At 29.1% G+C, this 27,320-nt stretch overlaps 1 protein-coding gene across 2 annotated transcripts in view; it reads right to left on the bottom strand.

Annotated features, from left to right (window-relative positions):
• The window catches only part of LOC119606221, a 261,582-nt gene that overhangs the window by 215,216 nt on the left and 19,046 nt on the right, over positions 1-27,320 (bottom strand). For both annotated transcript variants that reach the window (XR_005231633.1, XR_005231632.1), the window contains exon 2: positions 24,375-24,811. The gene's annotated coding sequence lies outside the window, so the exon portion shown is untranslated. The remainder of the gene's footprint in view (positions 1-24,374; positions 24,812-27,320) is intronic.

Raw genomic sequence — 27,320 nt, 5'->3', positions numbered from 1 at the left:
AAAGAGAAAATTTCCAACATTTTCTATAAAAAAGAGAATTTTTAAAAATTTTCTATAAAATGGGATATTTTCGAACATTTTCCATAAAAAAGAGAATTTTTAATAAAAAAAGAAAATTTCAAACATTTTCATATAAAAGAGAAATTTCCGAACATTTTCTATTAAAAAGTGAAATTTTTTATAAAAAGAGAAATTTTCGAACATTTTCTATAAAAAGAGAGATTTTTTAAAATTTCCCATAAAAAACTAAATTTTCAAAAATTTTACAAAAAAAATGAAAAATTTTCTAAAAAATATATATTTTCGAACATTTCCTATAAAATGAGAATTTTAAAAATTGTTTATAAAAACAGATAAAATTTGGAAAATTTTCTATAAAATAGAAAATTTCAACATTTTTTAAGAAAAAAATACAGAAATTTGTTTATAAAATTTGTATAAAAAAAGAGAAATTTTTAAAAATATTTATAAAGAAGAGAAATTTTCGAAAATTTTCCATAAAAAGATAATTTTTTAAAATTTTGTATAAAAACCAATAAAATTTTGAAAATTAACTACAATAGACATTTTCAAAAAGTTTCTATAAAAAAGACAAATAAAAAGAGAAATGTATCAAAAATTTTAAACAAAGAAAACGAGTAAGGCCACTAAAACCCCCTTTTTATACTAAAACCATAATTTTTTAAGTAAAATTTGCTTTAATAGAGGAGTATATTTTTAATACCGACAAATAGTTATTGACGTCTAGTTATACGCCCTATTATATATACATATGTATATACATATATGCAGCAATTTAGCATATTTGGTGGGTTATATAACTTTTTGTCTGTTTTGTTTCATTTTCTTTTGAAAATTGTCTTGACCATTTTCAATTTGTCTTTGACAAATTTGTTTCCAGTTTGACACACAAATAATTTAATGGTTGTTTTTTATTTTTTCGTTTTTGTTGGGTTTATTTTTTAGAGTTCAACAAAATGCAATTGCTGTTTTACAACGAGTGTAGTATACTTTAGGCCTAATACGGTAAATTGTACTGTTTTATTTCGATCTTGTTTGTTTGTTTAGTTCTTCTATTTTCTATGGCATTTATTTTTACAGTATTAGAATTATCTTCTCGTTCCACCCGCTGTCAAACACGAATTTATTTGTCGCACGTTCAAGTAAGTCTGCATCACACGCAAATCTTGTTGTTAAGGTGATTTTTTTCTTTTATTCTGTTTAGATTTGTTCCTAGTTGATCTGGTTGTAGTTGTGTAGTAACTTGCAGCACTTCCATAGCACTACAACACTAATTGTCAACTGGTTCTATGCAAAAATCAAAGGAATACAAAACAAAAAAAGTAAAAAAAAAGACAAAAATAATGTGAAAAAGAATCGTGCTCTTGAAAAAGAGTTGTTGGACCAGTCCTCTTAACCATCAGCTATAAATGCAGCAGGGGCATCATCATTTGTTAAAGCCAAGTCATGAGAACAGACTTGACTAACATTATATGTATGTGGACTAACATAAATACGTCGCCAATTTTATAGCGGATGCGTAAACGCATTTTTACGAAAACTGCCGTTAGGGTCGGTAAATTGCAGCCTAAAGGCCTATGAATTACAACTACGTGCATAAATATAGCCATGAAACAAACCAACATAACAACATACATACAAACAAACAAATAAACTACAACAAGACAAGTTAAACTCAACTCATACAGGGAACATTGTAGCCCAAACGGACGGGCGTTCAAACAAATGTTCTTCATACCATGCAGAAGTTTAAATTGTATACTACTTAAATGAAAACACATTGAAAATGATAAGGGGTGTGGAGACGTAGACATTTTGTAGTTAGAAGTTGATTCTTAGTCTTAGCCAACGAATTGTTGGGTGTAGAAAACCACTTATACTTTGAATACTATTTATTTGTATCATCTAATGTTTTACGTACATATGTACGTGCACGTTTAGCATTAGTTATGGCTTAAAATCAGCAAACGGATGAGCTGGCACAGTTATAAACAGAAGCCTGGCTATAAAGTGACAAAATTTAAGTGTTCTTTGGCTTTAAAGATTTACAGCCAGAGATTTATATAGCAGTTATACTATTACTGGCGTATAAAAAAAAATATACATTAATTATTTATTTAAGAATTTATAATAGATTTAAATATAAGATATATTTGTTAATTTTAATATAGAAAAGATAGTAAAACCTGTAATAGTATTCATGGCATGAGTATTAGTTACAAATAAAAGTAACTGTAGCATTTCAAATTATTATTAATGAAGAACTTCCTTGTTAATGCGTAAGAAAAACAAAAGACTTAAGAAAAGAACTTGTGTCAGAGGCAGTGGTGTGTGTACAAGAGGAATGCAAATTAAGGAAACACATAAAAGAGCAATGGAAGTCAGTGTTAGATTTGAACAAGATGATTTTTTTTAACTTTCTCAAACATTTGTCATTTATGAATAAATGTATTATCTTTACTTAAATGATATATTTTTAATTTTGAGAAGATAACGTTGATCATTGATCAAGAGTAAATTCGATGAGAGTGAAGAAATCCGAATCATCCCCAAATCGATATATAATTTTCTATAAAAAAATCTAAAATGTTCTAAAATCATAAACCTTTTTTAAAATTATTTATAAAAATTTTCTATAAAATTTTAGAAAAACTTTCTATAAAAAGAGAAACTTTCGAAAATTGAGAGAAATTTTTTATAAAAAGAGAAAATAATAATTAAAAGAAAAGAGAAATTTTCAAAAAATTTTCTATAAAAAGAGAAAATTTCAAAAATGTTCTATGAAAAGCGAGAAAATTTTTAAAAAATTAAGTTTTTGAAATTTTTTGTTTAAATAAAAGAAAAAAGTTCTAAAACTTTTTTCTAAAAATAGAGAAATTTAAGAAAATTTTCTTTAAAAATAGAAAATTTCAATAATTTTTTTAACAAAGAAAAGAAACTTTCGAGAAATTTCTTTAAAGAAATATTCGAAAAATTTATACAAAAAGAGATAATGTTCGAAAAATGTCTAGAAAAGAGAACATTTTGAAAAGTTTTTATAAAAAAAATTCGAAAACTTTCGATGAAAAACTAGAAAATTTTGAAAATTATCTTCAAAGAACGAGAAAAATTCTAATACTTTGTATAAAAAAGAGAAATTTAAGAAAATTTTCTTTAAAAAGAGAAAATTTCAATAATATTGTTTAAAAAGAAAAGAAACTTTCGAAAAATTTCTAAAAAGAAAGAGAAAATTTGAATAAATAGTCTTTAAAAGAGAAAATTTCAAAAATAAAATAAAAATCTGGAAAATTTTTCTGAAAAAAAACAAAAATTTTCTGAAAAAAAAACAAAAATTTTCTGAAAAAAAAATACAATTTCTGCAAAAAAATTAAAAAAAAATCAAAAATCTTCTTTAAAAAAGGGAAAAATTCTAAAACTTTTTATAAGAAAAGAAAAAATTGTTGAAAATTGTCTATAAAAAGAAAAATTTCGATAATCTATAAAGAAACTTTCGAAAAGTGTCTATGAAAAGTAAAAATATCGCAAAGAAAAATTTGGAAAAGTTCTAAAAAAAGAAAACTGTCTATAAAAAGAGACATTTTCTATAAAAACTAAATACTAAGTCCCAAAAAAACACACGAAAAATTTTCAATAAAGAAGAGAAAATTTTGGAAAACTTTTAAAAAGAGAAAAAATGTCTCTAAAAAGAGAAATTTTCTATAAAATTTTAATACTAAGTCCTAAAAGAAAATTTCGAAAAATTTTCAATAAAAAAGAGAAAATTTTGTAAACTTTCCATAAAAGAGAGAATTGTCTATAAAAAGAGAATTTTTCTATAAAAACGGAATACTAAGGCCTAAAAAGAACTCTTAACGAAAGCACTCCATTAAGTACAACAAATCTCACTTTCAAATCTAAAGAACTACATCTTTCTCTCTGATCTCACTGTAATTTTATTAAAAATTATCTTATAGGGTTCTGCTTTTTGTATACAAAATTATTTGGAAAACTCTGCATGACTTAACAGAAAGTTTCTTAAGATTTCAATAATATCCATCTACTATAGCTTAAGTTATCATTAAGAGTTTTTATTTAGGTACCACAAAAAAAAACTATATAGTATAATTAAATTAAAAATGTTTAAGTGAACTGTATAACAACAACATGAAGCAGCAGTTTATTTCTTATTTATTTGAAGTTTAATAAGAACTTTTTGTTAATTATATACATAACTTTTCACAAGTCAACAACTAAACTATTAATGAAACTGCTACATCAACATGGTAATTTTAATATTGAAATTTAATTATAAACTGCAATTTATTTTTAAAGAAAATAATTAAAGAGGAGTTGTTGCTTGGTATAATCAAATTGATAAATTAATGTTGAAACTAATGATTATAAAGAAAAAGTTATACAATTATCATGTTAAAAACTTAATAGAACTCTGATATTTTGATTCTAAATTCAATTAAATTTTGATTTGAAGTTTTCTTTATCAACTTAGTTATCTTTTCTTATAGTTAAAGTAAAATGTATTCCACCTACTTGTTCTTGTTTGCTGTTTTAAAATACATACATCGAACTGTTTGCTGCCATACTTTTTACATATGATTTGCTTTAAAAAAGGCACCTTTTTTTTAAAGAAAAACGTGATCAATTGAAATACAATTGTAGAATAATCTACAATAAAATAAGCTACTTAGTGGAAAATAAAGTTATACCCCTCCCTTACGACTTTTTAACGTTCTAAAAGTTTAAAAAGGCAATAGCTCTTAAAAATTTTAGAATTTGGCTATTTTTTTAAACAAAAACCTTTAAGTAACTCATGAAATTCGTGTTATACTAAAAGTATATTTATTCCAAAGAATATAAAATAGCTCACGGCATAATCTACTATGTTGCATTGAACTTCATAAGAAGAAAATGCTATTAAATTAATTTTCACTTTTAAATATACTACAAATTTCTTGTAAATTGCTGTACTTTTTTAATGACTTTTGAAAGTAATTTCTATCATTTCCCTTAATAAAAACCAGGAAAGTTATTTAATATCAATAAATATGCAAAGTGACATATTTATATGCATATTATTATTCTTAGACATATTTTGAAATGCCCTGTGGAAAAGCTTTTTTCAACTTTGATTTTAAAACATTTTAGACATCAAATAATGTTTTACCACAAAATAACTGTTGTTATTAAAAAGCATAAAAAACTTTTTTCAAAAAATAAGTTACAGAAAAAGCTTTTCTCATCAAATAATGATTTTTGTAAAAAAAAGCACTTTGCTTAGAAAGAAATTATTACACCAAAAATTTTGATTTAAAAAAATTCGAGCTTTTTCAGAAAAATAACTGCTTTTCATATGTAATAATCATTATAAAAGCTTTTTTGTTCTTTTTGTTTGAAAAACAAAAAATACTAAAAAAGCCTTTATAAGCAATTATGGTTATCATTTTGCTTCAAAAAATACTTTCAACCAAAGAAATTATAAATAAAACTTTTTACTAACATAAATCTTTTTTCATAAAAAATAGATTTTTCACCACAAAAAGCTCTTTCCAAAAGGATTTCTTTATAAAAGTAGTTTTTCAACACAAATACATACAATAATTTTCATCAAAAAAGCTTTTTCTAAAAAACAACTTTTCTTCATATAGGAAAATACGAAGTTTTTATGCTAACAAATGTGTTTTTAATAAAAAGCTTTTTCCCAAAAAATTATGGTTATCATTTTGCTTCAAAAAATACTTTCAATCAAAGAAATTATAAATAAAATCGTTTACTATTAAAAAGCTTTTTTCATAAAAAAAAGCTTTTTCAGCACAAAAAGCACTTTCCAAAAGGATTTCTTTATAAAAGTAGCTTTTCAAAAATACTTAAAAAAACTTTTATCAAAAAAGCTTTTTCAAAAATAGAACTTTTCATCATTAGGAAAATATGATGTTTAATTGTTTATATGCTAACAAATCTTTTTTCATAAAAAAGCTTTTTCCCAAAAAAGCTTTTACCAAAGAAAGTTAATTTACATAAAGACAAAGCTTTCATTAACCAAAAAGCTTTCTTGACAACAGTAGTTTTTTATCAAAAAGCTTTTTTATCACCAAAGTTTTATTTTCAAAACAAAACTTTTTCAAATAAAAAGCTTTTTGATAAAATAAGAAAAAAAATGTAAATTAAGAAAAAAAGCTCTTCATCTTGTTTATTTCCCACAGGGACTTGTAACTATTAAACTAATAGTCCACACATCCATTCACCGGAACCACCAACGTTTATAGAAATCTAAAAGTAATTCTTAACTATGTTTAAAACTGATTACCTCTTGTAAGGTTACAACAACAGCAGCAACAAAAAATACAAGAAAACTAACAAACTAAATATCACATGAAAGATAGTGAGTAAATGATATTATACCATATAAAGTTGCATTTAATCGAAAGTGTTATAGAAAAGAAAATGAATGAAATGAAACGAAACGATCTAAAGAAGAGAAAAACGAAAAAATAACTGAACTGTAAAAAAAGTATAGTGAATAGAATCTAATAAATAGTGTTAGAATTATGTATGTATATGTATCTACTACTATTATGACTTCATGATCACGTACGATTACGAGTACAAGAAGAAAAAAAGAAAACAAAAACGAAATGTTCTAACATCCTTTCACATGAACACAACAACTACACACTGAGTATAATAGTGTGCAGCGTGTGTTTTTTTAGATTGCAATGAAATGGAAGAGAAACTACAACAAGAAGCAGATAATTTAAGTTCATTACGTCATTACCGTGTACATACATACATGATGATATACACATAAGTATAAATACAAGTCCATTTTCTTGGCATCATTTTTTGTTTAGTTTTTGTTTTTCTGCAGAAGACTCATGCTGGTTGCTTATTGCAGTTGTCTGTCTGCCATTCATTCAGCCTGCCTGATTGTCCGCCTTGAAGAACTAGAAGAACATTACTAAAGTTACATACTTTATTTCAGCTACTAGTTTAATAGCAAACAATTTGTTTTTCACACTTTATGTTATAAAATTATAAACTTTGTTTTATTTTGCCAATTTTAGTTTTTGTAATTTTCTTTAAGAGACAACTGAAAATGTTGTGGTTGTTGTTGTTGTTGCTGTTGATTGTGTTGAAAATCTGTTTATTAAAAGTGAATCTTTTTGCTTTTTAAAGAATTGCAATATTAGTATTCATTAGAGACTTTAGATGATTTTTTATTTCAGTTATAATTTATGATTCTAACTATGAACATGTCTGAATGCTGTCAATGCAAAACAACATGTGTTTTCAAGCTGATTTTTTTTTTTTTTTTTTTTTTGTTAACTTTTTTTCCACAAAAATGAAAAATATCTGCCAGACGTCAGTTTATACATGTAACACATTACAAGCTTTATCACTTTAAAGACAGACGTTGAGTCAAAAAAGAAAAGACAACAAAGATCTAGTAAAGTTATAAATAAAGGTCTGTTGTGTCTCTGTGGTGTTTTTTTTAAGGATTGAATTGGTTTTTAAGTTAAGCTTTTTGTATTAATAAATATTCAAAACTTAACATTTGCAAATGTAATTAAAGCAAAAAAAAAATCTAGTAGAAAAAAAAAACACAACTTTAAGTCTGAGTTAATAGCTTATATTAAGGTGATGCTTAGCACCAGACAACAATCTTAATCTGTTGTGTTTTGTTTAGATCTCTACTGTTCTGTTAAGATCTATTCGGTACGTTTCTGGACATTCTTTTTGGCCCCTAAAGCTACCAAACAGATTTTTCATTATATTTGTTTGGCTTTTAGGTTTTTTTTTTGTGTTAATTCTTATTGCATTCGTTTGTAGATTTTTTTTTTCTCTTATTTTTTTTTTCCAACGACATTTTGCTGTCAATCACTAACAGACATACGTATGAAAGAAATGAAATATTTCGTTTGCCAGAAAAAAAATCAGAACTGAACTGAAAAAAATCCTAGAAAAACCATTTGTTTTTAGAGTTACCACAGCAATAAAGATATTTTTCTGACCAAATCTGGTAATAAATTATTATTAAGGTGCGGAGTTTACACACTTAGAGGCGATCAAGCTAATGTTGGCAGCAAATAGAAAAAAACTCACTTTAAATACATAAGTCAAATGTTACAGACGAGACTAATTTCCTAATGTTTCTCGGTTTAAAAGTTAATGCAAAATTTTTCATATTTTATTGATACAAAAAAACGTAGTTAAAGAAAAATGTGTATAAAACAAAAAATAAATACCAATAAGTTTAATAAAAAAATAAATGCAAAACGAAAGCAAAAGCAATGTCAATTTATGAAAAATATGTGTAAAAATTAACCTTCCTGTTTAATTTTTATTATTTTTAAGAAATTTTTATAAAAAACCTAGAAAACACGATAACAGTCTTATGTCTTAGTAGTTTCCGCTTTTTAAGCTTTAAAAGCTTTTATTTACAAATACACAAGGATTTTGTTCTATGTTGCTGTAAGTTTAAAAAGCTCTGTATGGTTTGAAAGCTCTATAAAAGTATCGATAAAACGAAAGCTATCAATCCTAATTCTCAAGCAATGAAATGCTTGAAAAGCTCTTTTATCCACGAAAAGTGTATAAGCCTTTTTTCATTCCCTTCTCCCTATACAGAAGAAAAGCTTAAAGTACAATCTCTATGTTGCTGTAAGTTTAAAAAGTTCTATGTGGTTTGAAAGCTCTATAAAATTATCGATAAAATAAAAGCTATAAATCCTAATTCTCAAGCAATGAAATGCTTAAAAAGCTCTTTTATCCAAGAAAAGCTTAAGCTTTAGTAAAGCATAGTTATCTAACAAACCAATTAAGCATATTTTTTCTTCACTAATAAACTTAAAAACCCTAAATTATAAAAATGAATTTTATAGTTAAAAATCTGGTGACTCTCATTTTCTTAAATACAAAACATTTTGATACTGAAAGTTTATCGAAAGTGCCGGCTGCTAGGAATAAAAGAATAAGAATACGAAAAAAATGCCATCATAAATACTTGTGATTTTTTTGCTTATTTCGATTCATTTTATTATTGCTTTAACATTTTTATGGTTTTTGTAAAGATTTCGAACGTAATAGGTTTGTTCCACTGTATGTGGTAAAGTTTAATGCTCCTAGAAGACTGGTGACTCCAAACCACATTATATGTTTTAATGATACTCAATGTTACAAATGGTTGTATATATTTTTTTGTATTTAAGTTTAAGAGGTTCTTTTTTTTGTTGTCTTCTGGTAAAATGCAAAGGATGTTTCATTTTAGTAGTTTTTTTTATATTCTTTACACCAGTTTACGAAAAATATAAATGTCTGTATGTAACACGCACAAGTGCCACCATCAACATCATCAGTAAGAGATTGAGTGAGTGAGTGTCTTGGTTCCTTTTTGAAAATGTTAAAATAACAACAACAACTACTACTACTTTATACAATTCTTTTACGACTCGTACTACAATAGGACATTCAACAACAACAGATACAGATATATGAACAGTGATACAGTACTGAGACAGATGAAGTGTCATTCATCTAGCCATAAAAGCTTTACTTAGCATAGATCTTAACTCAAACCCATAAACTAGAAGTCTATCTATTTGAGGGACCTCCTCTGTGGGAGCTTAAATCTCAGACGTCTACAAAAAATTACAAAAACTTTAAAGAAAAAAATTTCAAAACGAAAAAAAAAACTTTGGCAATATGTTCTGTTTCTTGTACACATACGCACATACATACATACATACATAGTTTTTTATGTATGTACATTCGGCTGTACATAGACATAGATATACTATAATACATATTTATTGTAACATACAAGTACATACACTTAACAACAATACAGCAAAAGAATTGAAAACTTCAAGGTTAACTGGTCGTCGCCGCTTATTTGAACTTTTTCGCAAGATGTTTAGCTTTCATATTCCAGTCATACATGGTACACACATCCTTTGCAAAGTTCATAAGTACAAAAAGTGTGTGCACGAAATAAATTTGCAAAGTTTTGGTATGAAACAACTTTTTCTTTTTTGAAAAAAGCTTAATAATTGAACATTTTTGGTTGAAAAACTTTTTTGGTGTAAATGTGTTTTTTTTTTTTTTTTTTGAGAGAAAAAAATTTTTGAAAAAAACTTTTTTGCTGAAAACTTTATTTTGAAGAAAAAGCTTTTTTCCGGAAAGCATGTTTTTGGTCAAAAAAGCCTTTTTATTGAAAAAAAAAATTCTTTGAAAAAGCTTTTTAAGTGAAAACAGCTTTTTTCGATAGAATCTGGTTTTATCGCTTAAAACGGCATTTATAAGAGAAAGCGTCTCATCCTCGATAAAACAGCTTTTTTCCAGCAAATAGCTTTTATTTAGAATTTTGAATTTTCCTAAAGTTTCTTCAGTTTATTTTAAGTTTTCCGTATTCAATCTATAAATTTCGTTACAAAAATTTTTCTCAGCTGCACGCTTGTCGCATTTCATTTTCAATCTTCTGTGGACATTTTAATGAAACACAAAAGAAAAAAATTACAAGCAGTCTGCATGCATTCTAAATTCAGAGACGGAAAGAGAAAAAATCAGGCTAAAAATAAGCAAACATTTTAAAACTATTTAGACCAAAAAATCTTTTAAATATTTAAAAATCAAAATTTGTTATTAAAAAATTTCAAAACATTCATTAAAAGTAACTAACAGCAGTTTAGCACAATTCAAAATGATTATTATAGATTTACTAAGAGATTCCTTATCGATAACAGTTACATTTCAATTCATTTATGACCAGTAATTTGTAAATAATAATTTCTACAAATAGTGGGAGTGTTGAAATTTAAATATATTTTATTCTCTTAAACCCCTATTTTTATTTACTTTTATTGGTTTCCTTCATAAATCTTAAATTAATACAAGACATTTAAGCTCAACATGAAAAAAATATTTACAATCGATTAATCTTTTTGTTTGCATTTAACCATGATTTATCAAAATGAAAGCAAAAGAAGAAGAAAAAATAAAAAGAAACGAAACACAAAAACTGCAAACTAAAAGAAAAAACAATGAATTATTGAAAACGAAGGTAATTTTTTTTGCGTGTTGCTTAGTAATTTGTCGCAATTTTTCAACTTTAAATTTCTTAAAGTTTTCTTAAATTTATTTTCATTTTTGTTGTTTTTTTCTGCTGTTGTTGTTACTTTTGGTTATTTGATGATGGCAACATCATCGACGACCACCTCCATTACTCCTCTTTAGACGAGAATAGGCTCAAGTTGGGAAGCAAAAGAAAAAAATACCTAAATAAAACTAAAACAACTTCGAAAAAATATAAAAGAAATAAGAACGTACAAGTTCTTCAATACCTAAGAGAATTTCCCAAGCTATTATGCTCTTGTGTTGTTGTGATCTGCTGCTGCTGTTGTTGTTGTTATTGTTGTGTGACTTTTGAAAAAGAATAAATTGAATTCAATTTATAAATGTCGAGCGTTAAATGCATTTTTCTTAAAATGCATGTATGTGCATGTCCAGTTGCACTACGACTTTAACAGAAAAAAAAAAACACAAAATGTTAAGAAACACAACTTTAAAGAACAATAAAATCCCTAGAGTTTTAAGACTTCATGAAGACTAGAACACTTTTACATCTGTTGTTATCTGTAAGGCTGTTTTAGACAAAAGTTTTAGTTTTTCTTATTATTCTTTTTTTTGCAAAATTTTTATTGTATTATTTCTAGTCTGTACACAAAATAAACAACCTTGAAAATAACAATTGGCATCAACACCACCAACATATTTTTCTTGCCAAGATTATGCTTCAAAATAAATGGTCTGCTGTTGTGGTCTTGGGCCTTTGTTATTGTTGTTGCTGTTAAAGTTGTTGAAAAATTAGACCAATTGAAATTTTAAAAGATTTTTTGAAAAATTATTCTTTTATACATAAAATACGCTACATAAGTATAAGTATTAGATAAAAAACTAGAAAACTGAACTAGAACTGAACTAGAACTGAACTAGAACTGAACTAGAACTGAACAAGAACTGAACAAGAACTGAACTAGAACTGAACTAGAACTGAACTAGAACTGAACTAGAACTGAACTAGAACTGAACTAGAACTGAACTAGAACTGAACTAGAACTGAACTAGAACTGAACTAGAACTGAACTAGAACTGAACTAGAACTGAACTAGAACTGAACTAGAAGTGAACTAGAACTGAACTAGAACTGAACTAGAACTGAACTAGAAGTGAACTAGAACTGAACTAGAACTGAACTAGAAGTGAACTAGAACTGAACTAGAACTGAACTAGAACTGAACTAGAACTGAACTAGAACTGAACTAGAACTGAACTAGAACTGAACTAGAACTGAACTAGAACTGAACTAGAACTGAACTAGAACTGAACTAGAACTGAACTAGAACTGAACTAGAACTGAACTAGAACTGAACTAGAACTGAACTAGAACTGAACTAGAACTGAACTAGAACTGAACTAGAACTGAACTAGAACTGAACTAGAACTGAACTAGAACTGAACTAGAACTGAACTAGAACTGAACTAGAACTGAACTAGAACTGAACTAGAACTGAACTAGAACTGAACTAGAACTGAACTAGAACTGAACTAGAACTGAACTAGAACTGAACTAGAACTGAACTAGAACTGAACTAGAACTGTACTAGAACTGAACTAGAACTGAACTAGAACTGAACTAGAACTGAACTAGAACTGAACTAGAACTGAACTAGAACTGAACTAGAACTGAACTAGAACTGAACTAGAACTGAACTAGAACTGAACTAGAACTGAACTAGAACTGAACTAGAACTGAACAAGAACTGAACTAGAACTGAACTAGAACTGAACTAGAACTGAACTAGAACTGAACTAGAACTGAACTAGAACTGAACTAGAAGTGAACTAGAACTGAACTAGAAGTGAACTAGAACTGAACTAGAACTGAACTAGAAGTGAACTAGAACTGAACTAGAACTGAACTAGAACTGAACTAGAAGTGAACTAGAACTGAACTAGAACTGAACTAGAAGTGAACTAGAACTGAACTAGAACTGAACTAGAAGTGAACTAGAACTGAACTAGAACTGAACTAGAACTGAACTAGAACTGAACTAGAACTGAACTAGAACTGAACTAGAACTGAACTAGAACTGAACTAGAACTGAACTAGAACTGAACTAGAACTGAACTAGAACTGAACTAGAACTGAACTAGAACTGAACTAGAACTGAACTAGAACTGAACTAGAACTGAACTAGAACTGAACTAGAACTGAACTAGAACTGAACTAGAACTGAACTAGAACTGAACTAGAACTGAACTAGAACTGAACTAGAACTGAACTAGAACTGAACTAGAACTGAACTAGAACTGAACTAGAACTGAACTAGAACTGAACTAGAACTGAACTAGAACTGAACTAGAACTGAACTAGAACTGAACTAGAACTGAACTAGAACTGAACTAGAACTGAACTAGAACTGAACTAGAACTGAACTAGAACTGAACTAGAACTGAACTAGAACTGAACTAGAACTGAACTAGAACTGAACTAGAACTGAACTAGAACTGAACTAGAACTGAACTAGAACTGAACTAGAACTGAACTAGAACTGAACTAGAACTGAACTAGAACTGAACTAGAACTGAACTAGAACTGAACTAGAACTGAACTAGAACTGAACTAGAACTGAACTAGAACTGAACTAGAACTGAACTAGAACTGAACTAGAACTGAACTAGAACTGAACTAGAACTGAACTAGAACTGAACTAGAACTGAACTAGAACTGAACTAGAACTGAACTAGAACTGAACTAGAATTGAACTAGAACTGAACTAGAACTGTACTAGAACTGAACTAAAACTGAACTAAACATTTTGTGCAATTGTTATTGCTCCTCTCTTTCTTTTAATACTCATACAAATCAAAAATTTTTTTCCACTTGTATTAGAACTCCCCCTTACGGTAAATGAAGAATCGATATTATAAAATAAAGGAAGTATTTAAGAAAAAAGCTTTAACAACCTATAAAAAGAAAATATAAAGCCGATCAATTAGTCAATGGCCATCAATAAGCTGAAAGAGTATACCAGCATTTTCTAGCCTACAAAACAAAAGACTTAAGAAACAAACACAATTTATAAAAAAAAAACCATAACAATTATTGAGAACCAAGAAAAAATTTCTCAATTTAATAATTATTTATAAACAACAACACATTCTTAATTAAAGATATTAAATGCTGAGTACAGTAGCAACAACCTTGTTATTCTTAAATATGACTTGTTAAGTTAAATAAATTAAAATTTAAAGGAAAATTCAAAAACTCGAAACATTTATGCTGAGAATTGTTTGGTCGATATATTGTTATAAAAAGCTTTATTTTTACACGTTGTACTTATTTCTCTACATAAGAGTTTGTATTCAAACCATTGAAGCGCAAACTGAAAAAGTGAAAATGGTTAATTGCCCTTCTTAAGCTGCAAGAAAAATTCAATAGTATATGCAGCAGCAGCAGCAGCAGTAGTGTTCATATAATAATGATTTTGATTTTCAGCTTTTTGCAACAAATGCTGTTGGCTGCGTGTTCATTGCACATTAGGTTGCAATTAATTAAAGTCAAAACTAAACTAACTTAGTTATGAATGCATAAGCCAATAAGAGCTACCAAAATACGAATATTTCTTAGCTTCTGCAGCCTGCAATTCACAAATATTGTTTAGGTATTTCTCAATTTTAGTTCAACTAAAGTTTGCGTGTTTGATTTCTAAAAATCGAAATACTATACACATGAGTTAAAACAATGTGAAAATTACAAACTTAAGTTAATTTTAGTTTTCCACTGCAGCTTTTAATGAAGCTGTTGAAGATGGTGTTGAAAATTTTTTAGTGCTTCAACATAATTTTCAAAAAAAATAAATACTATGTCTTTTAGTTGTAAGTAACATAAAATTTATATAAAATTTGTTAACAGTTAAAAAACGAAAAAAGAAAGTGTTGCAAATTCCTGGAAAATTATTACACAAAACTTTAAATCATTCAAGCACCAGTACACGTTTGTACTGTCAATTAAATTTCCAACATTACTTTTCTTATTACATTTAATTTTGTTTATGATTCTGGAAATTTATTTTCTATTTTAATATTATATTTTTGCATTAAAGGTTATTAACTTAATCATAAATCTCTCATTTTTTATAGACATTTTCTTTCTTTTTTTTCATAAAACCTAAGTAGTTGGTATAGAAATGCAGCTAAAATAAAATTGAACATAAATGTATGCACTTTGGAACATTGTTAACTAGAACGTAAATTTGCCCACAATTGATGGAATGTTAGCAGTCAACATATGGACAGCTTTCGATCTGTAACTGATTTTGTTTGCCAAATCCAAATTCTATTCAAGTAAACTAATGCGCAACGATCTGATTTGCCTTAACTTTATTTAGCTAAAAGCATTGCCTTCTTCTTACTCGGTTTCATATTGTTGTATTCCAACTTGAAGTTTTATTTGATGTTTCTGTTGTTTGGGGTTTTTTTGTTGTTGTCTGCAAAGCTTGGTGTGATTGGCATTGTAGACTGACGTTTGAACTGCAAACGTATCAAATAAGAACTAGCATAACGTAACTCAAGTTTAAGGCTAAAATGCTTAGAATAATGCACAATAACGACGATTGGAGAAGGCAACATAAAAGTCACGTCTAACAGATAGTTTCAACTGTAGCAAATTGTACAATATTAACCCCTTATCAAGCACAAACTATTTTAGCATATTGGAATAATCAATTAAGCGACTTGAACTAAAAACGCTGTAAGCCAGCAGATTTTTTAGTATAACAAAGTTTACAAGCTGAACTAGAACTAGAACTAAAGGAGAACTAAACTAGAATTGAACTACAACTGAACTAGAACTGAACTAGAACTGAACTAGAACTGAACTAGAACTGAACTAGAACTGAACTAGAACTGAACTAGAACTGTACTAGAACTGAACTAGAACTGAACTAGAACTGAACTAGAACTGAACTAGAACTGAACTAGAACTAGAACTGAACTAGAACTGAACTAGAACTGAACTAGAACTGAACTAGAACTGAACTAGAACTGAACTAGAACTGAACTAGAACTGAACTAGAACTGAACTAGAACTGAACTAGAACTGAACTAGAACTGAACTAGAACTGAACTAGAACTGAACTAGAACTGAACTAGAACTGAACTAGAACTGAACTAGAACTGAACTAGAACTGAACTAGAACTGAACTAGAACTGAACTAGAACTGAACTAGAACTGAACTAGAACTGAACTAGAACTGAACTAGAACTGAACTAGAACTGAACTAGAACTGAACTAGAACTGAACTAGAACTGAACTAGAACTGAACTAGAACTGAACTAGAACTGAACTAGAACTGAACTAGAACTGAACTAGAACTGAACTAGAACTGAACTAGAACTGAACTAGAACTGAACTAGAACTGAACTAGAACTGAACTAGAACTGAACTAGAACTGAACTAGAACTGAACTAGAACTGAACTAGAACTGAACTAGAACTGAACTAGAACTGAACTAGAACTGAACTAGAACTGAACTATGAACTACAACCAAAGTACAACTTCATTACAAATTGAGTACAACTATAGTGAGACTAAACTACTTAAAATACCCCTTATCTCAATGAAGGGTTAAGGACACTGTTAAACAAAAATAATACCAAAAATATTTGAAGATTCTTGTATGATTCTTTGGGTTGAATACGGAATTTTCTTACATATTTTCCTTTCGTACATAAAATACTACAACAATACGATATAATTTCAACAAAGAAATTTCCTTCAAGTGTTTAAGTATATGCTGATGTTCTTCCTTTTTTTATGATATATTGAAAACAAACCTTATAATGCTATTGGCCATGCACGTACAAACTTTAAACTCTCTGCCAGCTGTTTTTTGTAGCCTTCCTCCTATCTTCTACCTTAGGTCAATCCAATTAGATGCGCTGTAGTATCGGGATAGTGTTGTTGTGTTCTTTAGTTTTCGTTTTTTATTTACCATTATAGCAGCCAATTAAGCGTGCACATTGAGAGTTTGAGGTTTCCCTAACCATTTTTTTTTCGCCTATTGCTCTGCCATATTTGGCCAATGACACATACATTCATACAAACAGCGAAAAGGCCGAAAGCTGTCTGAACTATTCTACATTATTTGGTGGAGTTTTTCTATTATTTTTGGGAACAGCTACTACCAGACTATCACCAACGCAGTGTTTGGCTTGAAATTTTTGTCTAGTTAAGAAAAAAAGATCGTAGCAAAAAAAAATAAAAAGTACATTGAGCATGATTAATGGCCAACTAGGGCCATTGGCAAGCAACAATTCATAGCAAGGGTTTGTTGCCTGTTGATGCTGCTGCTGCTGCAGCCTCACTATCTATAACAAACCGACAATGGCAACAAAAATGTTATTCTTTCAATTTCCGTGTTGATTTTCACACCTGAAAATTGTTTATTCTCGAACTGTTTTTGGTGTTTGTTTCAATTAGGCGAATAGTTTTTCTTTTTTTTTCCTACTTCTAGCTTTTTTGTTTCTCATTTGGTTGTGGCCGTTTCTGGAGTGCTTTTTGTTGCAGGCAAAGGCTTAACACAAATTGAAATTTATAGCCGAATTTGTTAAAGCAGGCCAGCCACTACTTTAACTTATTTGAGATATTTTTTTATATATATTTCTGTTTGGTCATAAACAAATATATACAAACACTTATTTATACAGTATATTTATTTCCTTTTTTACAAATAGCAATAACAAGTAAAACTAGTTGCATTTTTGTATTTTTTATATATTTTTTACATTGTTATAGTTTATATAGGTCGTTAGGGTTCACATATGCATTATGCATAAATGATTGGCATATATGTACGTTTGTATGGATTTCATACGATTTGAGATTTTAAAAAAAAAAAACTAAAAATCTGTACATAAAATTTGTGTACAGTTAATTCTCTAAATTTAAGTTTAATAAAGCCGTTAAGCTGAAATTGAACTGTATTGACAATTTAATTTTCTCTGACATTCTATATTCTTTTTTTAAGACTTTCTTTTATTTATATCAACAACAGCTGTTGTATGTAGTTGTTGTTGCTCTGTGCTGATCTTTAACATTTTTCTATTCTCATCTTCATTTGCAAGGCGTGCAAAATTTTAAAGATGATCAAGTTCTAAAGATAGAAATTTCAAGTAGATAGATGTGCTTCTACATACTACTTTCGTCATTACCATCTTTAACTACCAAAAAATAGTACATCAAAAATTAAAAGAAAAAAATTAACTATACTGAACTTAACTGAAATGAAATACAGCGGCAACTGAACCATTAGACTGTAATTGCCGCCACGAAAATACAAAGAATTTTTACTATCAGATGCAACAAAATGCTAGAAAAAAGTTTTATAAGTATAAAACCTTAAACAAAGATCAACAATGAGACAAGACAGTCTCAGAGACAGATAGTCAGACAAACAGCCAAAGACACAAACAGTCAGACCTAACTGAGACTCTTCAGTTAAGTTAAAAAAAAGGAGTCAGACAGACATTTAGTTGGTGTAAGTACGTCACTGCTACTGCTACGACCACAACCCAAAGTTAAAAAAAAATATAAATCTACTACACAAAATCTAGTGTTGATAGATATTCGAATTATTCAAAAACCTAAAGTATGTATTTACATAAATTTGAAATCCAAAAAATCTAGTTCAGTTCTAGTTCAGTTCAAGTTCAGTTCTAGTTCAGTTCTAGTTCAGTTCTAGTTTAGTTCTAGTTCAGTTCTAGTTCAGTTCAAGTTCAGTTCTAGTTCAGTTCTAGTTCAGTTCTAGTTCAGTTCTAGTTCAGTTCTAGGTCAGTTTTAGGTCAGTTCTAGTTCAGTTCTAGTTCAGTTCTAGTTCAGTTCTAGTTCAGTTCTAGTTCAGTTCTAGTTCAGTTCTAGTTCAGTTCTAGTTCAGTTCTAGTTCAGTTCTAGTTCAGTTCTAGTTCAGTTCTAGTTCAGTTCTAATTCTAGTTCAGTTCTAATTCTAGTTCTAGTTCAGTTCTATTTCAGTTTTAGTTCAGTTCTAGTTCAGTTCTAGTGCAGTTCTAGTTCAGTTCTAGTGCAGTTCTAGTTCAGTTCTAGTTCAGTTCTAGTCAGTTCTAGTTCAGTTCTAGTTCAGTTCTAGTTTCAGTTCTAGTTCAGTTCTAGTTCAGTTCTAGTTCAGTTCTAGTTCAGTTCTAGTTCAGTTCTAGTTCAGTTCTAGTTCAGTTCTAGTTCAGTTCTAGTTCAGTTCTAGTTCAGTTCTAGTTCAGTTCTAGTTCAGTTCTAGTTCAGTTCTAGGTTCAGTTCTAGTTCAGTTCTAGGTTCAGTTCTAGTTCAGTTCTAGTTCTAGTTCTAGTTCAGTTCTAGTTCAGTTCTAGTCAGTTCTAGTTCAGTTCTAGTTCAGTTCTAGTTCAGTTCTAGTTCAGTTCTAGTTCAGTTCTAGTTCAGTTCTAGTTCAGTTCTAGTTCAGTTCTAGTTCAGTTCTAGTTCAGTTCTAGTTCAGTTCTAGTTCAGTTCTAGTTCAGTTCTAGTTCAGTTCTAGTTCAGTTCTAGTTCAGTTCTAGTTCAGTTCTAGTCAGTTCTAGTTCAGTTCTAGTCAGTTCTAGTTCAGTTCTAGTTCAGTTCTAGTTCAGTTCTAGTTCAGTTCTAGTTCAGTTCTAGTTCAGTTCTAGTTCAGTTCTAGTTCAGTTCTAGTTCAGTTCTAGTTCAGTTCTAGTTCAGTTCTAGTTCAGTTCTAGTTCAGTTCTAGTTCAGTTCTAGTTCAGTTCTAGTTCAGTTCTAGTTCAGTTCTAGTTCAGTAGTAGTTCTAGTTCAGTTCTAGTTCAGTTCTAGTTCAGTTCTAGTTCAGTTCTAGTTCAGTTCTAGTTCAGTTCTAGTTCAGTTCTAGTTCAGTTCTAGTTCAGTTCTAGTTCAGTTCTAGTTCAGTTCTAGTTCAGTTCTAGTTCAGTTCTAGTTCAGTTCTAGTTCAGTTCTAGTTCAGTTCTAGTTCAGTTCTAGTTCAGTTCTAGTTCAGTTCTAGTTCAGTTCTAGTTCAGTTCTAGTTCAGTTCTAGTTCAGTTCTAGTTCAGTTCTAGTTCAGTTCTAGTTCAGTTCTAGTTCAGTTCTAGTTCAGTTCTAGTTCAGTTCTAGTTCAGTTCTAGTTCAGTTCTAGTTCAGTTCTAGTTCAGTTCTAGTTCAGTTCTAGTTCAGTTCTAGTTCAGTTCTAGTTCAGTTTTAGTTCAGTTTAGTTATAATTCAATTCTACTTCAGTTCAATACTAGTTCAATTATTTGGAATAGTTATCGCGGTAAATAAACCATTCTACAAACCCGGTTTTTCTTAATTCTCTTTAAATAATAACAAAACCGTTCCTCAAACACTATTATTTTCACTTATTGTTAGTTAACAATGATCACCAGCATACACATACTTAACGGCCAGATTCATCGTACAGATAAGTGTAAAATGTTGCAGATACTTATTCACTCTTGGTTGCCGTCAGTCATTGCTTACTTACTTTTTTAAATGCTTAACACAACCGATGAACTTGCTATAATCACTTGGCTTTTAATGAAACCAAAAACCTTAAGGCTTTTTTTTGGACACCAAACTAAACGAGAGAGAAAAGCACAACGACAACAACATGGAACTAGACAAACTGTAGGTCTAGTTAAGAGTTATAGATTTGCCACAACAGATTAACGCTTCCAAAAAGGATGGCTGTTTGTAGGGCTCATTTTGAGTTTTCTCTCTAATAGAAGAAAACTTTTGGTTTTTTCTTTCGCTTTTTTTTTTTTTTTTGCTGCATCTTTATATTTTTCTTAAATCACTAAACCCTTTTTCTTGGCTAAAGACAGTGATTACAATCTTGTGTCAGGATTGTATGGTGACTTGCTTACCAAGTATAATAATGAATGTGGATACTTATAACGTAGATAATCTTAGCTTTGGTAACCAAAAATAACAAAAAAAAACTATTTTTAATTTTTAATGAAGTTAGAAAAAGCTACAGGATCGCTCGCTCTTCGAAATACTCACACATTATTTTTAGTTTACAAATAGAAAAATTGCATTTTTAAAATATTTAATGAAGTTTATATATACACAAGTGGAGTATGTTTTTATTAAATATTTAATAGCAAATACTTGCCATTAATTCAACGATAAATTCAATGGATTTTGTTTATAAAAGAAATATCTGCACCATGGAAGATGAGAATGAGTGAATTAGTTAAAGATTTTGTTTTACGCAAACTAACACCGTATAATACTTTTCTTAATATTTCAACTCTTAAATAATTTAGAAACATAACTGAGAGAGGGAGCATTACTGGGCAGTAGAGATTTGTAATTCGACTATTACCTTTTCCAATTGTTCATGCATTGCGTAGCACAGACTTTTCCAAAACTATAGAGTAGATTATAATGTAAATAACTGGAAGACCGCTTATCTTATGAACAAATGCGATTTGAATTTACTATTAAATAATTAGAACATTGAAAACTTGTATAAAATTGTCATAGAGTACCCCTTAAATTCGTCTAAGCTTCCTCTAAACATGGCCTTAAATTGTTATTATTTGTTTAGCTGTTATTTTCATTATTTAAAAGAAAGTAATTGCAACAGAAAATACACACAATAGTTTTAAGAAACAAATTTTAAATAAATGTTGAAAAAAACTAAAGTAATTTACTGAGGCAATGGAGCACAACACACAACAAAAACTATATGGGTATAAATAAAAACAAAGAGAAGAAATTTTTCTGCAAAAATAACTGCATAAAAGAAAATAAAAATTCAATGCAAAAAAGTGATTTCTATTCGAAATTATTGTAAAATAAGCATATAAAAGAAAGTGTAAACTAGCATTAACCTATTTTATATCTAAAGTAAGCCTACTGCTGGTTACGACAACATATTTGACAGTTTACAAAGTGAGAGTGATCTTTTTGGAAAGAATATGTTATTAACCATCTAGTCATCATTACCATAAATCAGCTCTAGTTCAGTTGTAGTTCACTAGTTCAGTTCTAGTTCAGTTCTAGTTCAGTTCTAGCTCAGTTCTAATTCAGTTCTAGTTCAGTTCTAGTTCAGTTCTAGTTCAGTTCTAGCTCAGTTCTACTTCAGTTCTAGTTCAGTTCAGTTCAGTTCTAGTTCAGTTCCAGTTCAGTTCTAGTTCAGTTCTAGTTCAGTTCTAGTTCAGTTCTAGTTCAGTTCTAGTTCAGTTCTAGTTCAGTTCTAGTTCAGTTCTAGTTCAGTTCTAGTTTCAGTTCTAGTTCAGTATTAGTTCAGTTAGTTCAGTTCTAGTTCAGTTCTAGTTCAGTTCTAGTTCAGTTCTAGTTCAGTTCTAGTTCAGTTCTAAGTTCAGTTCTATTCAGTTCTAGTTCAGTTCTAGTTCAGTTCTAGTTCAGTTCTAGTTCAGTTCTAGTCAGTCTAGTTCAGTTCTAGTTCAGTTCTAGTCAGTTTCTAGTTCAGTTCTAGTTCAGTTCTAGTTCAGTCTAGTTCAGTTCTAGTTCAGTTCTAGTTCAGTTCTAGTTCAGTTCTAGTTCAGTTCTAGTTCAGTTCTAGTTCAGTTCTAGTTCAGTTCTAGTTCAGTTCTAGTTCAGTTCTAGTTCAGTTCTAGTTCAGTTCTAGTTCAGTTCTAGTTCAGTTCTAGTTCAGTTCTAGTTCAGTTCTAGTTCAGTTCTAGTTGAGTTCTAGTTCAGTTCTAGTTCAGTTCTAGTTCAGTTCTAGTTCTAGTTCAGTTCTAGTTCAGCTCTAGTTCAGTTCTAGTTCAGTTCTAGTTCAGTTCTAGTTCAGTTCTAGTTCAGTTCTAGTTCAGTTCTAGTTCAGTTCTAGTTCAGTTCTAGTTCAGTCCTAGTTCAGTTCTAGTTCAGTTCTAGTTCAGTTCTAGTTCAGTTCTAGTTCAGTTCTAGTTCAGTTCTAGTTCAGTTCTAGTTCAGTTCTAGGTCAGTTCTAGTTCAGTTCTAGTTCAGTTCTAGTTCAGTTCTAGTTCAATTCTAGTTCAGTTCTAGTTCAGTTCTACTTCAGTTCTAGTTCAGTTCTAGTTCAGTTCTAGTTCAGTTCTAGTTCAGTTCTAGTTCAGTTCTAGTTCAGTTCTAGTTCAGTTCTAGTTCAGTTCTAGTTCAGTTCTAGTTCAGTTCTAGTTCAGTTCTAGTTCAGTTCTAGTTCAGTTCTAGTTCAGTTCTAGTTCAGTTCTAGTTCAGTTCTAGTTCAGTTCTAGTTCAGTTCTAGTTCAGTTCTAGTTCAGTTCTAGTTCAGTTCTAGTTCAGTTCTAGTTCAGTTCTAGTTCAGTTCTAGTTCAGTTCTAGTTCAGTTCTAGTTCAGTTCTAGTTCAGTTCTAGTTCATTTCTAGTTCAGTTCTAGTTCAGTTCTAGTTCAGTTCTAGTTCAGTTCTAGTTCAGTTCTAGTTCAGTTCTAGTTCAGTTCTAGTTCAGTTCTAGTTCAGTTCTAGTTCAGTTCTAGTTCAGTTCTAGTTCAGTTCTAGTTCAGTTCTAGTTCAGTTCTAGTTCAGTTCTAGTTCAGTTCTAGTTCAGTTCTAGTTCAGTTCTAGTTCAGTTCTAATTCATTCTACTTCTACTTTACTTCAGTTCAACTTCAGTTCTAGTTAGATTGTTAGGTTTGTTTCAAAATAGGGCATATTAATAGAAGATTCCGCTGAGTTGAAAAGAGAATCCTTTCCAGCAATATTTTAAAAAATTTCCACTTACATTATAATAGTCTTTTAAAAGTCTGCTTACTAAAAAAAGTTAAACAAAAACCTCGACTTTGGTCTTTCCTAAATAAACTCAAAGGTTATTTGCACAGTTGTACTGGCACCTAGACCGCAAAAATGATGCTAGAAAATTAATCTTAGTCAGTATAACCTTCATATGCATGCAATCATCTAAAAAGTGCTTGTTAGAACACAAGTGTAGACAACATCGTAATTTACTACTTAAATATTAGCATAGTGATGTATGTATGATATTGTTTTTTGTTTTGAGTAAATTTTAACAAATAGAGTCGCGACAACACTCCAAACGTTTTGCAATTATTGTCGTCGTCATCGTTAACATTTCATCATATTAAGAGGAGGCTAAAGTAGTCTGACTATAGAGCCTACACATCCCAGAAAAGGATAACCAGGCAATAAATTTTTTAAAAAAGTTTTTGTTAAATTTTACTTAATATAGTTCTTTCCTATTCCTTTAAACTTCTTGCTGGGATATAGTTATATTATAATGTGAAAAATGTGCCTGTGAGTGTGTGTGTTTTTTGTTTTATTTGTTTTACAATGACAACAACTTGTACTATGACTCTACTATGACTACTTACCATTTTTGCATATCCTCTAAGTTCATCTTACTTTATATAATAATTATCACCTTTTTGTATCTTGGAAGCATAAACATACCATATTACAAGTTGCTATGCCGCTAATGTTGTTTGTTTTCATGCTGCTGCTGTTGATGTTGCTGTGTTGCAGCTAATGTTAGCAGCTACTGTTGTTTGTATTATTGTTGTTGTTGCTATTAATGTTGTTGTTTTTGTTGTCTCGATTTTAAGTATTCTTGTTGTTTGTGTTGACTTTTGTGACATTGTCTTGTTTCTGTTGCTGTTGATGTTGTAAGTTGGTACTATGTGCAGTAGCCAACTAAACTCTAGCTCTAGAATGATAAACACGACACTTGACAACATACAATTTTGTTGATTGCGCACAAAGCCTTAACCAAAGCAACCAAACTACCAACACAGCATACAACTGCAAGAAACTGCAAATACAAAAAAGCCATAAAATGTTTATTTGCTTTAACTTTAAGCAAAAAGAAAAACTAGACACAAAATTTATTTACAAAATATAGAAAGAAAAAAGGGCAAGAACACATCTCTAGTTCATTTCATAATTGTACGTATTAATTAAAGAATACGTTCAGAACAAATAAAGTCTAAGCTAAAGAACTAAACGTACAACATACGAATAAATGTATTTTTCATGTATTTTATGTATGTTTCGTTTATGTTGTCATTTTGGTTTTAAGTCGGTCTTTTTAAACTGTCAAACAAAATGAGTACAATTTATTAAACCTAAACACGCACTACACCCTCTATTTTGCAAACAATTTATGATCTTGGTCTAAGTAAATAAAAACTACAAACAAAACAAAAAAATATCCACAATCTCTTTAGCCGTGTATGCTGCAACATGTCCTTATGGGCCTTGTCTAGAAATCTTTTTCTATAGTGACATTTACAATTTAGTTTAAATGATAAATGAACTGTGGAAATTTGCCGCTAGCTTATAAAATCATAATTTAAGAGAAACTCTTTTTTTATACTTCAATTGAACAACTCTAAAGTACTGAACATATGAGGAGTACTTTAGATAGTCTTAAGAAATTCTTGTTCTGTGTTGTTTGCCTAGGATCGATAACCAAAGTTAAGTGGAGGAAGGTTTTAACTATAGTTGGGTTTTAGTTGTACACGGTCAGAATGTGTAAAAGTTGTCTACTAAAATTAAACAAAATTACGATCATGCTGTTATTTTATTTTTCAATACCAATAGGTACGCTACGAAATGTAATATTTTTGTTTTGTAAAAATATAATTTTTTAAAAATTATTTATAAAAGAAATTTTCAACAAAAGAAAAAAAATGTTTATCATTTTTGGCAATACTCTACAAAGAGAAACATTTTCGCAAACTTTTTTAAAAGAGAAGAATTTTTTAAATTTCCCTAAACAGAGATTTTTGAAAAATATTCTATGAAGAAAAATTTCTACAAAAATTAAAAAAACTCGAATCGAAAAATTTTCATAAAAAATAGAAATTTCTTAAAAATAAGATAATTTTGAAATTTTGTTCTTAAAATAAAAATTTTAAAAAATGTTCTCAAAACAATATCAGTGATTACAACCCCGTTCATATTATGTTACAAACCGATACCTATTGTTAACTCTCACTTCCCTATAACATATAGCATCCACTAGAAACGAATCCACAAACAAAAAAAAAGTAGGTGGTGTTTTATAAGAAAGATGTACAGAATCCTAAACATACGTCATATACATTGTGCATAGATAAAGTACCAATGTACAAACAGTGTTCAACGTATATTGGAATTGCATTGGACTGGGATACGTTTAGCATAAATTAAATTATAAAGTATTTTATGAGCGTTATTGCCTTAAAACTTTCGACTTGTATTTTTTTTTGGTGTCTTGTTGTAATACTCGTGCTTCTATGAGTAGGAATTTTATTCAAAATTTTTATAGAAAAATAAAAACACGAAAGAAAAAACAATTCAACAAACATAGAGGGTGGACATGTGTTATTTTACCTTATTGTACATTACAATTAAATCTGGAAATAAAATACACAATGAATTATTGTGGCTGATATACATATAAATGAAAATCCCTATAGGAATTTGATTTCAAATATTCGAAATAAAATTGTTCAAAATATCTGTGATTACAACGGAGATTTATAGAATATTATATAAATAAAACGCAATTTCCTACCGGGATCTTAAGTCATCGTTGTGTTAATTTATAATAACATTCTGTAAGACAAAAACATATTGTTCCTTATAACCCCTGTGATTTTTTTGTTGCCAAACTTCCCATCTTTCATCCTTTTTCCAATGCAGTTTATTTTTATTGTGCAACTGAATAAATGAATTGAAGTACATGTGGAGAGTATGTATATGTATGTACGAATAAAAATGTTTATCCCAATTGTTGTTTCGTAAGTGCAAATGTATTTCATTGGTTTTACATGTGGCAACATACGCCCCTCTTAACGAAAACTAAAAGAACATTTAAAGAAACATTCGCAGAGTGATCAACAAATATCCTCGAGGCATATAATGTCTGCACTTGTATTTTATAATAAAATCACAGCAATTCAATTAAGGCTTTTTTTAAATTAGTTTTTATTGTTATTGATTTTAGAGGACTTCAATAATAATTGAAAATAATTGTTGAAGATGGGGAATAATAATAAAAATTGTGTTTTTTTTATTACGAATACATTTTTCAAAAAATTTCTATGAAATGCTCAGTAAATGCTCAGAAGATTTTTTATTCTGAGCATTTACTTTTTAATCTTCGAAAATTTTCTATAAAAAGAGAATTTTTCCAAAATTTTCTATAAAAAGAGAATTTTTCAGAATATTTTCTATAAAAAGAGAATTTTTCAAAAATTTTCTATAAAAAGAGAATTTTTTGAAAATTATCTATAAAAAGAGAATTTTTCGAAAATTATCTATAAAAAGAGAAT

The sequence above is a fragment of the Lucilia sericata genome, unplaced genomic scaffold (assembly GCF_015586225.1).
Source record: "Lucilia sericata isolate MDLA Ls3-8-SP2 unplaced genomic scaffold, ASM1558622v1 Contig000017F_arrow, whole genome shotgun sequence".
Classification (NCBI taxonomy): Eukaryota; Metazoa; Arthropoda; class Insecta; order Diptera; family Calliphoridae; genus Lucilia; species Lucilia sericata.
Note: the sequence above shows the minus strand (reverse complement) of the source record. Positions and strands in the feature narration are given on the sequence as shown.